Genomic DNA, 13,387 nt, shown 5'->3' on the forward strand with positions numbered 1-13,387 from the left:
AAAAATAAAAGTGAGTGAAATACATTCTTAAATAATGCCAGAAACCAGAGATCAATACTTTTAATTATCTGATACATTTAATTGCAGTCTTTTTTTCTCCACGTATTTAAGAATAATCTGAAAAAGTAAAATAACCAGTCTAATGCATATACACTTTATAGTCTGCTTCCATTTCTTAACGTCATACTACTAGTTTTTCCTATTATAATTAGATATTTTGTGAAAACATGATTTTATTTGCTTTGTCATATCCTAACATAAATGTATCTAAATTTGGTTGGACATTTTCCTATTGTGGGACCGTGACATGAATTCCAATTTTTCATTATATATATTGTGTGATCAACATTTCTGTATATATACTTTTCTTGGGCTATTTCCCTAAGAGTTATTCTCCAGAGTGGAATTAGGGGATGAAGAGTCTGATTGGAAATGCTATTTTGAGAGCAACAGGAACTGTCAGGAAGCCCATTTATCCCTTTGCCAGTTGACTCTCAGCACTGCCAGAGCGGCTGTCTGTGTGCACTCAGTGTGGGTTATGATTTCAGGAAGCTCATAATTGCAAGTACAGTGCATCAGTCTCATCTCCTTCTCTACCACTGCAGGAAAATCTTCAGTGGCACAGGCACAGGCACCTCCACCTGAAAGCAGTGGCTCTCATCGCCACGCGCACCCAGCAGCATTCCCCAGGTCCCCACCGCGGCACGCGTGGGCACCTGGGGATTAAACAGGCAGCTCCACCTGAAAGCAGCGGCTCTCAGCGCCACGCGCACCCAGCAGCATTCCCCAGGTCCCCACCGCGGCACGCGTGGGCACCTGGGGATTAAACAGGCAGCTCCACCTGAAAGCAGCGGCTCTCAGCGCCACGCGCACCCAGCAGCATTCCCCAGGTCCCCACCGCGGCACGCGTGGGCACCTGGGGATTAAACAGGCAGCTCCACCTGAAAGCAGCGGCTCTCAGCGCCACGCACACACAGCAGCGTTACCCAGGTCCCCACCGCGGCACGCATGGGCACCTGGGGATTAAACAGGCAGCTCCACCTGAAAGCAGCGGCTCTCAGCGCCACGCGCACCCAGCAGCGTTACCCAGGTCCCCACCGCGGCACGCGTGGGAACCTGGGGATTAAAAAGCCAGGCTTAAGAACCACTCCTGTCAAGTGAAGGAAAGTTTTGCTCAGTTCATAGTAGCCAAACGAATTTAAGCTATTGACCTAAGTTCCTTTAACCTTTGCTTTTCTAGGACTTAGATTTGCTTCTGATCATGGCTACACTTAAGGCCCTATAAAATACAGGACATGCCATTCAATTTGAGTTTCAGATAAACAACACACGATTTTTAACCATAAGTATGCCCCGAATATTGCATAAGACGTAACTTAAACTAAAAGTTGTTCATTGTTTACCAGAGATTCAAATTGAATTAGGAGGCCTGCACTTTTATTTGCTAAAGCTGGCCATCCCGCTCATGATTAAACTTGAGGATGCATCTGATTATCTGCAGCACTCCACGCTCTTGCCAAAGATTGGTGTTGGAGCTCTCCATGTGATGAAGAGGTTTGTGTTTATAAGCTGTTTCAGCCTCAGAATGTCTCTGTTCAGGACAGAAAATTACATTCATCATAGTTTAGAAGCAAGTACACAGAGAAACTCTCATGATATAAGACAGGTCTTGGTTAGCCCCTCCGCCTGTCCTAAACTCTCCTGAGCGAGGCTTTTGGTCGGTATAGCCGACGGTTCGCAAGACCATAAAATACATAATAATCTCTTTAGACATGATTACAGTAGGAAGCTCCCGGCACTTCTACATGTCAGGCAAGAGTCTCCGGAGCCCCTGTTAGCTGAGTATAGATCAGAGGAGTTGACCCCACCCCTCCACTGACTGTCCTGACCGACCTTGCCGGACTGGCCTTCTGTATTGACACCTGGTGGCAGGATCTAGCAATGGCAGTGGAGGGCTGAGCTTGTGCTTTCTTCCCACCCAGTGCCAGGGAACAGGACTGAAGGAGGATTTTCGGACAATAGAGGGGAGGAGGGAGATTCTGGACTTTCTGTACATAAGGGTAGGTGGGTGCTCAGGAAGTTGGGGCAGGTGGCCGTTGTGGAGTGGTAAAGAGTCTGGAGTGCCACTTGCTGCATTCACATCTTAGCTCTGCCACTGTGAGAGGTTGCAAGTTACTTCTTTTTATTAAAACAAACTTCAATCAGAAAAATCTGGTTAAATTCAATATACTAACTCAAGCCCTTTAAAACCTTTTAGGAAAACCCACAGGTTCAAAGAGGAAAGCAGGAAGCTACTGGCAATTCTTTGGTGGAAAAATAAGTTGCATACTTAAACTGCCCTTGCTTCAAGATATACCGAGAAACCATATACTCTCTAGTAGTAGAAAAGTTAATGAAATTCAAAGATACAGCAAAAGTGAAATATGACAACACATTAATAATTTATAACACGAGCCTTTTTAATCCCAGAAAACATGGGGAAATCTCACTGAATGGTAACATACATAGAATGATGAGAGGTAATAACAGAGCGTCCTAAACATTTCCCCAGTGGCTAAGCCCCAAAATGGCGGCTTAGGGATACTATTAGCATGTAGTTTTTCTTCTTTCCCACCCGATTGTTTCATTTAGATAAATCTGGCTATCAGTGAATCTATGTATAAATCTGGGTAATTTTTTTTCTTACTCAATTGCTCTCGTTTTTTCCTTTTTACCATTCCCTTAATTTTCTCTGGTTTGACCAGCTGAACTCAACAGGTTTGGAATCTAATGTGGGTATCAACACTTCTTGAAGTAGCATTTGAGAAATGCAATCTTAGAAAAGGCAACTTTTAATAACTACAGTGGCCTGACAAAGTTAAGCATCCATTCACAACGTGACAATGCCCTGTGTTGAATGGCTTGGGACCAAGAGAATGGCTTCCTTTGAGTCTCATGGCCCAGTAGGATACTGGCTCCTGGGTGAGAACTATATGTGCAAACACCCACCCATTTAAGCTTTCAATAAATACAAAGCACTATTTTAAACCATTTCAACAGAATAAGAAAATATTGCATTTCTATTGGCCTGTTTTGCTTCTTGAACTGGCTTGGAAGGCTGTTCATAAAAGAAGTTGAAAGTTAATTGGTTGCTCCTCTAAGCTGTTTAGACTTCAGCACTTTCCGCTTTTCAAACCTCAGCAGCTTTTTTTTTTTCGCAGCACTAATGGTATTCTTCATTAGCATTGCCATTGCCACTACCAGGGCATGCCCCCAGGGACTGGAGTGATGAAACTGGTTTCCTTCCTGACTCCTTCAAAATCTACATCTCCCACCAATTTGGGCTTAGCGGCTATGGGATCCTCAACTCTGTTTATTCCCACATCAATGATTGCTGCTCCTTCTTTGATCATATCTGCTGTGATCACATTGGGAATGCCTGCAGCGGATACAGAGGATCTGCAAGAATTGTGTGCCCCTTTCACTGATCTTTGGGAGTATGGCGATGAGAAATTGTAACAGTGGCATGTCCTCCAGACCTCCACGTGCCCCATCTGTGTGTAGTCACACTGCAGTGGGCATTCCAACATTCTTTGACCTTCCAGCCACAGCCACAGTCCTCCCTAGCATTGGAATTCCAGTTTGCTTAATTGTTTCCCGCACACCCTATGGAGGCAGTGGGGAGCATGCAATACTGGTCCAGACACATCTGTCCTGCGTTAATTACATGAAAGCTGTCGACATCCTTGTCTGGAGAAAATAGCCACGCAGACCTTTCTCTCGCCACCGTGCTCTGGAAGAGACAGCTGAACAGGGAGGCCATCTACACTGCTATTTATTATTTAGCTTACTGATCAAATTCAACAATTCTTCCTCTGAAATTGAAGCTGGTTTCAAAATTGTCCCATTGTGAATTCCCACGTCTGAGCCTGCCTGGGTCTTGCTGAGGTCGGGGGAGTGGCCGGCGGGGTCTCATCAGCCTGAGCCACACTCCCACCTCCTGCCTCATCTGCTGGGCAAGGTTCTTTCCAGAAATGACAACAGCTTCGTTTTGAACTGCCGGGCGGTGGAACTGGCGGGGTGGAACCGAGAAATTAGGATTTAAGGGACAATTTTGATTACTGAATCATTATATAGATATTCCTTTTTGCTTTCTGGTATATTGGAGAGGACAGAAGGAAATACCTGAAATCTCTGCATTGTAATCCAGCGCCTTGATCTCTGGTAATGATTGTATAGCCCTTATCTTCTGTCCCTGTGGTTGTAAAAACCTGGTGTCTAGCCCTCACTCGGACCCAGTTATCTAGTTTTTCAGCTTTAGAGTCTTGTAATCACTAAAGACAGCTCCTAATGTTTGTTAATGAAGGGTCTTGGGTCCTTCCAGAACTAACCCACCCCAAGTCCAAATTTATCTTGATAAGTGAGACTGGATCTAACCAAAATGGGCCCACCTGACATGGGCGGTAGCTCAGACTTTAACCTACAAGTCACCTACACCTCATTCCATCATTTTCTTACATATGTTCTGTGATTAAGCCTGTAATTTGTCTGCACATGCTCAATAATCAGATCCCCTCTAATTACATCATCTGGGGCCACTGTGCTCATTATCCTAAATCCTGTTCATTTTTTCTCTAATAAATTAAACTATCAGAATTACTGCAATTTGAGGAGAGAGATTTTGGGCCACTAGGCCATCTGCTTTCCTACTATGTGTCAAGTAATAAACTCTATCTTTGAAACCCGGATGTTTCAGGAATTGGTTACTGAGCGTATAGGGCGAAAGAATCATCAGCCTTCATCAGAGCAGGGGTGTAGCTCTGCGTGGGCTGGAGCAGCCGGGCGGGCAGCGTGGACACAAAGGAGAGCACAGCCCTGGCCAGTGCTGCTGCCTGTGCTGGGACTTCGTCTCTTTTTGCCTCGGTTTCTTCATCTGCAGGATGGCAATAATGATAGCGCCTCGTAAGGGTGATGAGAGGATTGAATGAGTTCATGAATGTTAGACTCGTGCCTGGTATAGTTCATGCTCAGTAAACGTGGCTGCTGCTGTTATTAGGAAAGATGAAGAGACGAGACAATACTGCCACCCAACTCAGCTGAATCCCTATAACAAGTCAAGGTACAAGGTAGAGATTGTGATTCTTACTTGGCGAATGAATGGACTGAGTTTCAGAGAATGTGACTTGTTCAGGCACACATGGGCAGGGTTTAAACTCGAGTCTCCCAGGCTGACTTGTGTTTTCTGGAAGTTTAAAAATTTCCTAACCTGAAAGCCAAAGTCTCCATGATTCTCCAGCGTGATGAGCTGGATCTGAAGGAATTTTATGGCAAATTAGCCCAAGTGAACCTCACAGGGGGAAAAAAATCCCTATTGATAATACCTCTGCTTGTTTATCTCAACTTCACCTTCTCTTTTCCATCCGCAGTGCCTCTGCCTGATTCTAACCCGCCGTTCCTGCCTGGACTTCCGCAGTCACCTCCTAACTGGTTTTCCTGCTCCCCTGCAGTCTGCTCTCCCTGCATCTAGAAGGACAGTCTTCCTAAAATATACCCCCTTGCCTATAGCCTCCGAGTTCTCTCTGCCTCCCAGAAGACATCTGAGTTACATACAAACTGAGGTCAGTCTCCCCACTAAGCCTCTTTTCCTGCTCCTCTCCCAAGAGCCAGGTCCCCTTTCTTTTTGTCCCTGCAGCATTGTGGACACACCTCTATGGTGCTGCTCTTCATATAGCTATTGTTTGCACTCGATCTTTCCGCAAACCTGAGCTCATTGAAGGAAGAGATTGTATCTTTTTGTTGTTGTTGTTTCATATTCTTACCGAGAAGTCTCCATACATGCACAATCCTACCATATTATACAACCAATGGCTCACGATATTGTGACATAGTTGTATGTTCTTCATCATAATCATTTTTAGAACACTTGCTTCATTCCAGAAAAAGAAACAACATGGGAAAAAAAGAACTCATGCATCCCATATCCTTAACCCCTCCCTTTCATTGACCAATAGTATTTCAATTTACCCAATTTTTACCCTTTATCTCCCCCTATTATCTATTTTTTCATCCTTATTTATTTATTTCTTTTACTCATATCTCTATACCATTGATAAAAGGAGCATCAGACACAAGGTTTTCACAATCACACGGTCACACAGTAAAAGCTCTTCAAGAATCAAGGTTACTGGAACACAGTTCAACAGTTTCAGGTACTACCCTCTAGCCACAACAATACACCACAAACTAAAAAGGGGTATCTATATAATTCAAAAGAATAACCCCCAGGATAAACTCTCAACTCTGTTTGAAATCTCTCAACCACTGAGGGTTTTTTTTTTTTTTAAGACACATTTCTCTCTTTCCCCTTTTAGTCAAGAAGGCTTTCTCAGTCCCATGATGCCAGGTCCTGGTTCATCCCCGGGAGTCCTGTCCCACATTGCCAGGGAGATTTACACCCCTGGGAGTCATGTCCCACATAGTGGGGAGGGCAGTGAGTTCACCTGCTGAGTTGGCTTAGAGAGAAGGAGGCTACATCTGAGCAACAAAAGAGGTTCTCTGGGGGTGACTCTTAGGTAAATTATCAGTGGGCTTAATTTCTTTTTTGCAGAATAAGTTTCATAGGGGTAGAACTCAAGATTGAGGGCTCAGCCTGTTGAACTGATTGTCCCTACTGCTTGCAAGAATATCAGAAATTCCCCAATTAAATATTTCCTCCTTTCTCCCCAGTCCCCTAAGGGGACTTTGCGAATACCTTTTTGTTCTCTGCCCAAATTACTCTGGGATATATTGAGGCAAGAAGATTGTATCTTGTCCTCTCAGTGACTAGCATGGTGCCAGGCTGGTAAGTGTTGCTGAATGAGACATAGTTCTTGGGACTTATTTAGGATGTAGAAATGGCCTGTCCTTGAGTGTAGATTAAAAGTGCAACTTGTGACTGTATCATGGCTAAGTGTGAAGCAAATGGGAAGAAAATGAATGGCCATTATATACCATATTGACATGCCAGTTCTATATCTATTGAGAAACTTGAAGCATTGCAGTTTGGGTACACATAAGTGCTCTCTAACCGACAAGCAAAAGAAAAAATATATAATTACCAGAATTTAACGAGGTCCTTTGTGGTGATATTGGTGAACTACAGCTCAAGTTGGAAAGCATAGGCAGGTCCCAAATCGCAGATTCGTAGCTAGGGTCCTGAGGGGCTCCAAGGGCATTATATGGGCCCATTGGGGGCATCAGTGACAACTTATTGATTCTTCTGATGATGGGATAGTAGAGAGGTTAGACTCTCCTACTCAGACTACCTAGATTCAAATCTGAGCCAAGCTGGTGATTTTTTAAAAAAAATTTTTATGAATTAAAAAAAATTACAAGAAAGGAACACAAACATTCTTAATATATGATCATTCTGTTCTACATATATAATCAGTAATTCACAATATCATCACATAGTTACATATTCATCATCATGATCATTTCTTAGAACATTTGCATCAATTCAGAAAAAGAAATAAAAAGACAACAGAAAAATAAAATGAAAACAGAAAAAAAAATTATACATACCATACCCTTACCCCTCCCTTTCATCGATCACTAACATTTCAAACTAAATTTAACATTTGTTCCCCCTATTATTATTTTTATTCCATATGTTCTGCTCGTCTGTTGACAGGGTTGATAAAAGGAGCACCAGACACAAGGTTTTCACAATCACGCAGTCACATTGTGAAAACTATATCATTATATAATCATCATCAAGAAACATGGCTACTGGAACACAGCTCTACATTTTCAGGCAGTTCTCTCCATCCTCTCCATTACATCTTGAATAACAAGATGATATCTATTTAATGCATAAGAATAACCTCCAGGATAGCCTCTTGACTCTGTTTGGAATCTCTCAGTCATTGACACTTTGTCTCATTTCACTCTTCCCCTTTTGGTCGAGAAGGTTTTCTCAATCTCCTGATGCTGAGTCTCAGCTCTTTCTAGGGTTTTTCTCAATCTCTTGATGCTGAGTCTCATAAGCTGGTCATTTTGAACAAGTTACTTCACCTCTCCATCACAAAGTTTACTCATATATCAAGTGAGGATAGCAATAGTGCACTTCCTTATGTTAATGTGGGAAGTTGATACTTACAAAGTTCTTAGAGTGTAACAGGTAGTAAGTGCTGTAGGTGTTAGCTCTTTTTAGGCTCTGTCTTACTCTTCTGAACAAATCAGCATCATGAAATCAAGATGTCTTCCTTCCTTTCACCCACCCAAATCCTCCTCCCACTTGCACACATCACCTGTGTGGTACTTTTGCACACATCGGGTATGCTCTCACTTTGAAAAGAGGCTGTCCTCATTTCCTTTCTCACATAGAACGCTGGCCAGCAGCTCAGCTGGTTAACAGCCATATCATCTCTCAGAGTAATTGATTCTGGGGCATCCAACCAATTTATGATCTTAATGCATTTTGTTCCTGATGCCACGGCTTCCTGAGAATTAGTTTCCTCGGCATTGCAAGCTTCAAAACAAAAGTCCTCTGAGCTTTGAGTTATGGCTGCCCCCTGGCTGCACTGAAGAATGTTCTGTCTTAGCCTCTTTCATTATAGGCATCAAAGGAATTTTCCCTGATATATTGCTTGACTTGCTTACTGATACACACACATACATACATACACATGTATAAATATATATAGTGCTATCTATCTATCTTGTGCATTTTATAGCACCTTTTTATTAGTCTCTCTTGAGTGTGCTAGTTCATGAGCAAAACATGTTTCCCTTTTCTAATTACTTGCATCACCCATACACACTTCTGTGTTGTAGTAGTAGAGAGAGTGCTGGATTTTATGGCACAAGGTGCCCTGGGTTCTGGATCCCAATTTTCATTTAAAGCTGTGTAAACTCAAGCACTCCCTTCACCTCCTGGGACTGCAGGGTCTTCTGTTAAATGAGATGGCTGGACTAAAGTGATTGCTAAGAATCCTTCCAGCTCACGATTCTTTGATGCTGCAGTTCTTCTCCCCTCTCCTGACTTAGGGCTGACCATTCATGAAACCCCTAAAGAAAGTGGCAGGGAGATTCCTGCATCTGCTTCAATTGGGGAAGTCTCAAGAGTGCCAGGCTACATATCGCACCCTAGAGACGTGACGACCAGACTGCTCATCCTGTGGGTTCCCACCCTCCAACATGGGCTCTGCTGATACAGAAGATCCAGATCGTCCTAATGGGTTCCTAGGTTTGGAGCTGATGATGATGACCCTTTGGGTATCCTTTTAGGGAATCTGGAGATCTCGTCCAGTTGCCATTTAACTTACATTTCAGGAAGACTTATGGCAACTTCTAGGAGGCTAAGACCATGCTTATTGCTTCTCTTGTATCCCATAATGTATAACACAGGGCTGGGTGCGCTATAAATTTCAAATATTTTTGAATATTGGTAATGAGTTGATGGTAGGATGTAGAAATCTAATGTCGTCTCAGGTTGCATTAAGGGAAGCACTTAATCTAGAATAAGGGAGGTGATAGACCAGGGAGACCTGGTCTGGAGAACTAAATTACATTTTAATTGTCCACTAAAGTTCTATGACATCAGTGACAATGTTTGTCTTTTTTGCTACTGCACTGCCGCCAACCTGGTCAGAAAGCAGGCCTGCAGTAATCACATTGCCTGCCTACAGAGGGCGCTCTTATGCCCCATCAAGTTTGCAAGGAGGTTCATGACACCTCCTGAAAAGCAGCGGAAGTACTGGGGGATATTTAACCCACGGAACCAGGGACGCCTGAGTGTCATCGCCAGATATTTGAAGGGTTGCTACATCAAGAGGAAATTAGCCCCTCAGTGTTTTAACCATAAGGCGATGATATCATAGCAAACAGTCAAAGCCATCCAACAACAGAATGGGCATGGTGAGATGGTGAGCTCTCCATCCCTGGGGGAATACAAGCACAGGCTGGTGGGGGGGTTAACATTGGAGATTCAGACAATGGCTGAGGAGGAACTTAGTGGGCATCCTGTGCTTTTCTTGCCTAGCATTTAGTCCCTCTTTTGGTCACAGCACCCCAAGTTTGTTTGGGGAGTTAGGCCGCCGATCCCACTGAGTGCAGTGCTGGAGGGACCATTTCTCAGAGAGCTCCATGCTCCCCGGTGGAGAGTGGCCTGTAACCCAAGCTGGGGTTCCCCAGAGCAGTGGCTCTCTAAGTGGGATTTCTGGAGCAGCCGCACCTGGGAACTTGTTAGAAATACAAAACTCTGGAGTCCTACATCAAAATCAGAGCCCGAATTACAAACTCTAGGGGTGTGCCCCAACCATCTGTGTATTCACAAGCTTCGCAGGTGTTTCTGATGCAAATCCTAGAGTTGCCTTTCAGATCAGTCCGAAACATTGGAAGCAGTTGGCACCTAGTCACCTGTGTGGGGTGGTGATGGGGGAGGGGTGGTGGTGATGGGGGAGGGGTAGGGTGGGAACTGGGGGTGGCCTTCAAGAGATTGCCCAGGGCTCTTTCACCTGAGATCCTGGAGTCTGTCCTTTTATGGGCTTCCATCTTTGGCTTTTTTTCAGTTCCATGAGCTTTTCCATCTTCTCCCTAAAAATGCTTTTTTTTTGCTCCAGTTAACTAGAATTGATTTTTGTTGCTTAGAAGCAGAAGGCCTAAATGGCACTAGTTGGGAAGGAATTGGTCAAATGACCCCCAAGTTCCCTTAAATGAGCTGATAAATCTGTGGGTGATGGAAGGAAACCAGATTCCCTTTAGTGTGAGCTCCGTGAGAAAGTAAAATAAGCCAGGGGGACAGAAGAAGGTGGGGAGTGAACCAGGTCCTGACTCTGCAGTGACCGGGGCTCTGTGTGGACCAGGAAGCCTGGCCCCAGTGGAGAATGTATTTGCCAGCCAGCTGGACCTCTCTGGGCCCCGTTTTCCTCTCTCGCAGAGAGGGGATCACTCACAGTGCTCTCTGCACACTCAGTTCTGTAGACCAGATAAAATGCTCAGGCGGCTGACAGCAGCGTTGGGGCAGCTGCCTGTCGGGCCGTGGGCAGCGTGAGGAAGAAGTGCTCATCTCGGTCATTTGGGCCAGATGCTGCCGTGCAGCCCTTGCCAGCTCATGAGGACTGGGCTGGGGTCAGCTCTCGTGGCATGCCATCTGCTTTCCCAGAAGCACCCTGCTGGCTGCTGGGTTGGGGCAGGAAGCAGGGAGAACAGGCCTTCAGGTGACTGCTGAAGGATGAGATTTTCTAGTGAGTATGGAGGTTGTCTGGAAGTGAAGCTTTTTTAAGGAGAAATGAGTGGGTCCAGGTGGAAGTCCTAGGGGCTGTGACATGCACATTCGCTTGGAACAGGCTGCGTCCCAGAGTGCCGGGTTGTACATGTTTCCTTGGCTGTTTGGAGGCAGCATGGGGGCAGGAGAACCAAGCTTGGGAACACGAGAGGGCTGGGGGTCTGGTTTGTGCTCTTCGCTGTTCCGTCTGCCTCTCTGAGCTTCTCTTTGCCTTTCTGATTTGTCTTCATCCTCTGTTTTTCTCGGTTTCAGCCTCCTGTTCCTCCATGTCACCTTTCGTGGGTAACACTTTGTGGTTACAAGTGACTGATGCCCAGCTCGTCACAACCTGGGCACAGAGGAGGCATTTATTGGCTCCTGGAATCAAATCCCAAATTTAAACAACCAAATCTTCGAAAGGAAAGATGCAGCTGGACTTCTGGGCTTGACATCTGCTGGCAGAACCTCGCCCGTGCCTCTCTCTGTGTGATGGTTTCCTTCACTCTCAGTGTAGACCAGCTTCGCCCCATGGTGGGACATAGAACAGCCGCCTTTTGCGATTCTCGCTCCTGGGGAAGGATGACTTTTACTTTCTGGATCCCAAGTAGAATCTAAGAGAAAACTCAAGTGATTTGAAATAACTCACAGCCCTAAGTATCCTACCTCTGCCAAATCTGCCTTGGTGACCTTCCCCAAGTTACTTCTCTGAACAGCAGTTTTCTCATCTGAGAAATGGGGATGAAGACAGTTCTGAGATCAGAGAGGTGGTACAGCCTAGTGGTTGGGAGCAGAGACCCTGGAGCCAGCCTGCCCGCCTCCACTCTCAGTGCTGCTGTTTGCAGGCAGTGCGAGCATGAGCTGGTCCCCCAACCTAGGTGTATGTCAGCTTTCTCATTTCTAAAACGGATAATAATGGCACCTACTCATAGGATTGGGGTGGGATTTAGTGAGTTAGAGTGTGTCACAACTTTGGACGGCATGTGGCATCTAGCAAGCACTCAGTCAGTCCTAGCTTTTGTTACTTGGTGTGTCTACAGCCCCTGAAGTCATTTCTTTAGGGTCTCTCTGTGGTTGCAGTTTAACGAAGTCAGGCTGAGGGCCGTGGACCAATCCCTTCTCAGCCGGTGGCTACTCTCCTCCATTCTCTGCTGCTCAGGGATGCGAGTGGGTGGGAGCTGTAAGGGATGTTATTACATGGATGAACTTGAATCTGCTGTAATTTGTATATTTTAAAAGCCATCGTTCGTCAACCTTGGTTCCCTATTATTAACAAATTGCTTCCAAGAAGATTTTCTATTTATTGAGCACTCGCTATGTGCCAGACATGGCGTCAAATGCTCCACATCCATTATTTAATCGAATTGTCATGACAATACAGCAAGACAAGTATCCCTCTTTTACAGATTGAGGACATGAGTCTTGGAGAAGTAATTTTCTAGATAATAGTCACACACCTGGAGGAGCTTCTGGAGGAGCCAGGATTCAAACTCAATCCATGCAACCCCAAGCCCATGTGCCCGCCTACTGGGGGATGAGCCTGGAAACCGTATTTCATGGGGCACCAAGGCCTGGGCATCCTGGAGGCCTCAGCCAAGCCTCCCATCTGCCCCTCTCACCTCCTCTCTCTGAACCTGGGGGCCTGTTTGCATGTAAGTATTTCCCTTCACTCTGAGCTCCTTTGGCCTGACTCCAACTCAATGATAAGCTCCTTGTGGATATGCACTTAAGTTTTGGGCCTCCTTGTCTCCCTCTGAGAGAGCAGGGAGCTCAGCAAGTGCTCTAGGAAAGCTCGATGACTCAGTGCATGTTTGGGATGTAAAGGAGAGCCTCAGTCCCGCGGCTCGCCAGGCGGTGGCGCCAGACTGCAGGCCAGGCTCCTAGGGCGGCAGCCTCAGCCCCAGCCTCAGCCTTCTCAGGGGCCCCAGCTGGAGAAGCGCCAGGTGTTGGTGTATTGGTGCTAGCTGGGGGCCAGTGGCAAGGAGAGAGGCCCAGGGAGCAGAGTATGGTAGATTTGTGAAGTCCTCCCTAAAGTGCACCGAGGGAGTCAGGACTCCTAGGCAGCTCTGGGCCAGGCTTCTCTGAGCTGCAATGAGCCCCGGCCAGCCACTGGGAGCACCAAGTGAGGACTTACATCTGAGGCTATCCCTGCTGTAGCAGGCA

General features: G+C 45.6%; 1 long non-coding RNA gene and 1 pseudogene across 1 annotated transcript in view; one reads left to right on the forward strand and one right to left on the reverse strand.

Annotated features, from left to right (window-relative positions):
• Positions 1-13,387, forward strand: part of LOC143653655 (uncharacterized) — a 69,384-nt gene that overhangs the window by 25,643 nt on the left and 30,354 nt on the right. The window contains exon 2 of the long non-coding RNA XR_013161450.1: positions 12,631-12,876. This is a non-coding gene — a long non-coding RNA (uncharacterized LOC143653655). The remainder of the gene's footprint in view (positions 1-12,630; positions 12,877-13,387) is intronic.
• Positions 3,121-4,179, reverse strand: LOC143654508 (bifunctional methylenetetrahydrofolate dehydrogenase/cyclohydrolase, mitochondrial pseudogene; annotated as a pseudogene).

Source organism: Tamandua tetradactyla, chromosome 13 (genome assembly GCF_023851605.1).
Source record: "Tamandua tetradactyla isolate mTamTet1 chromosome 13, mTamTet1.pri, whole genome shotgun sequence".
Classification (NCBI taxonomy): Eukaryota; Metazoa; Chordata; class Mammalia; order Pilosa; family Myrmecophagidae; genus Tamandua; species Tamandua tetradactyla.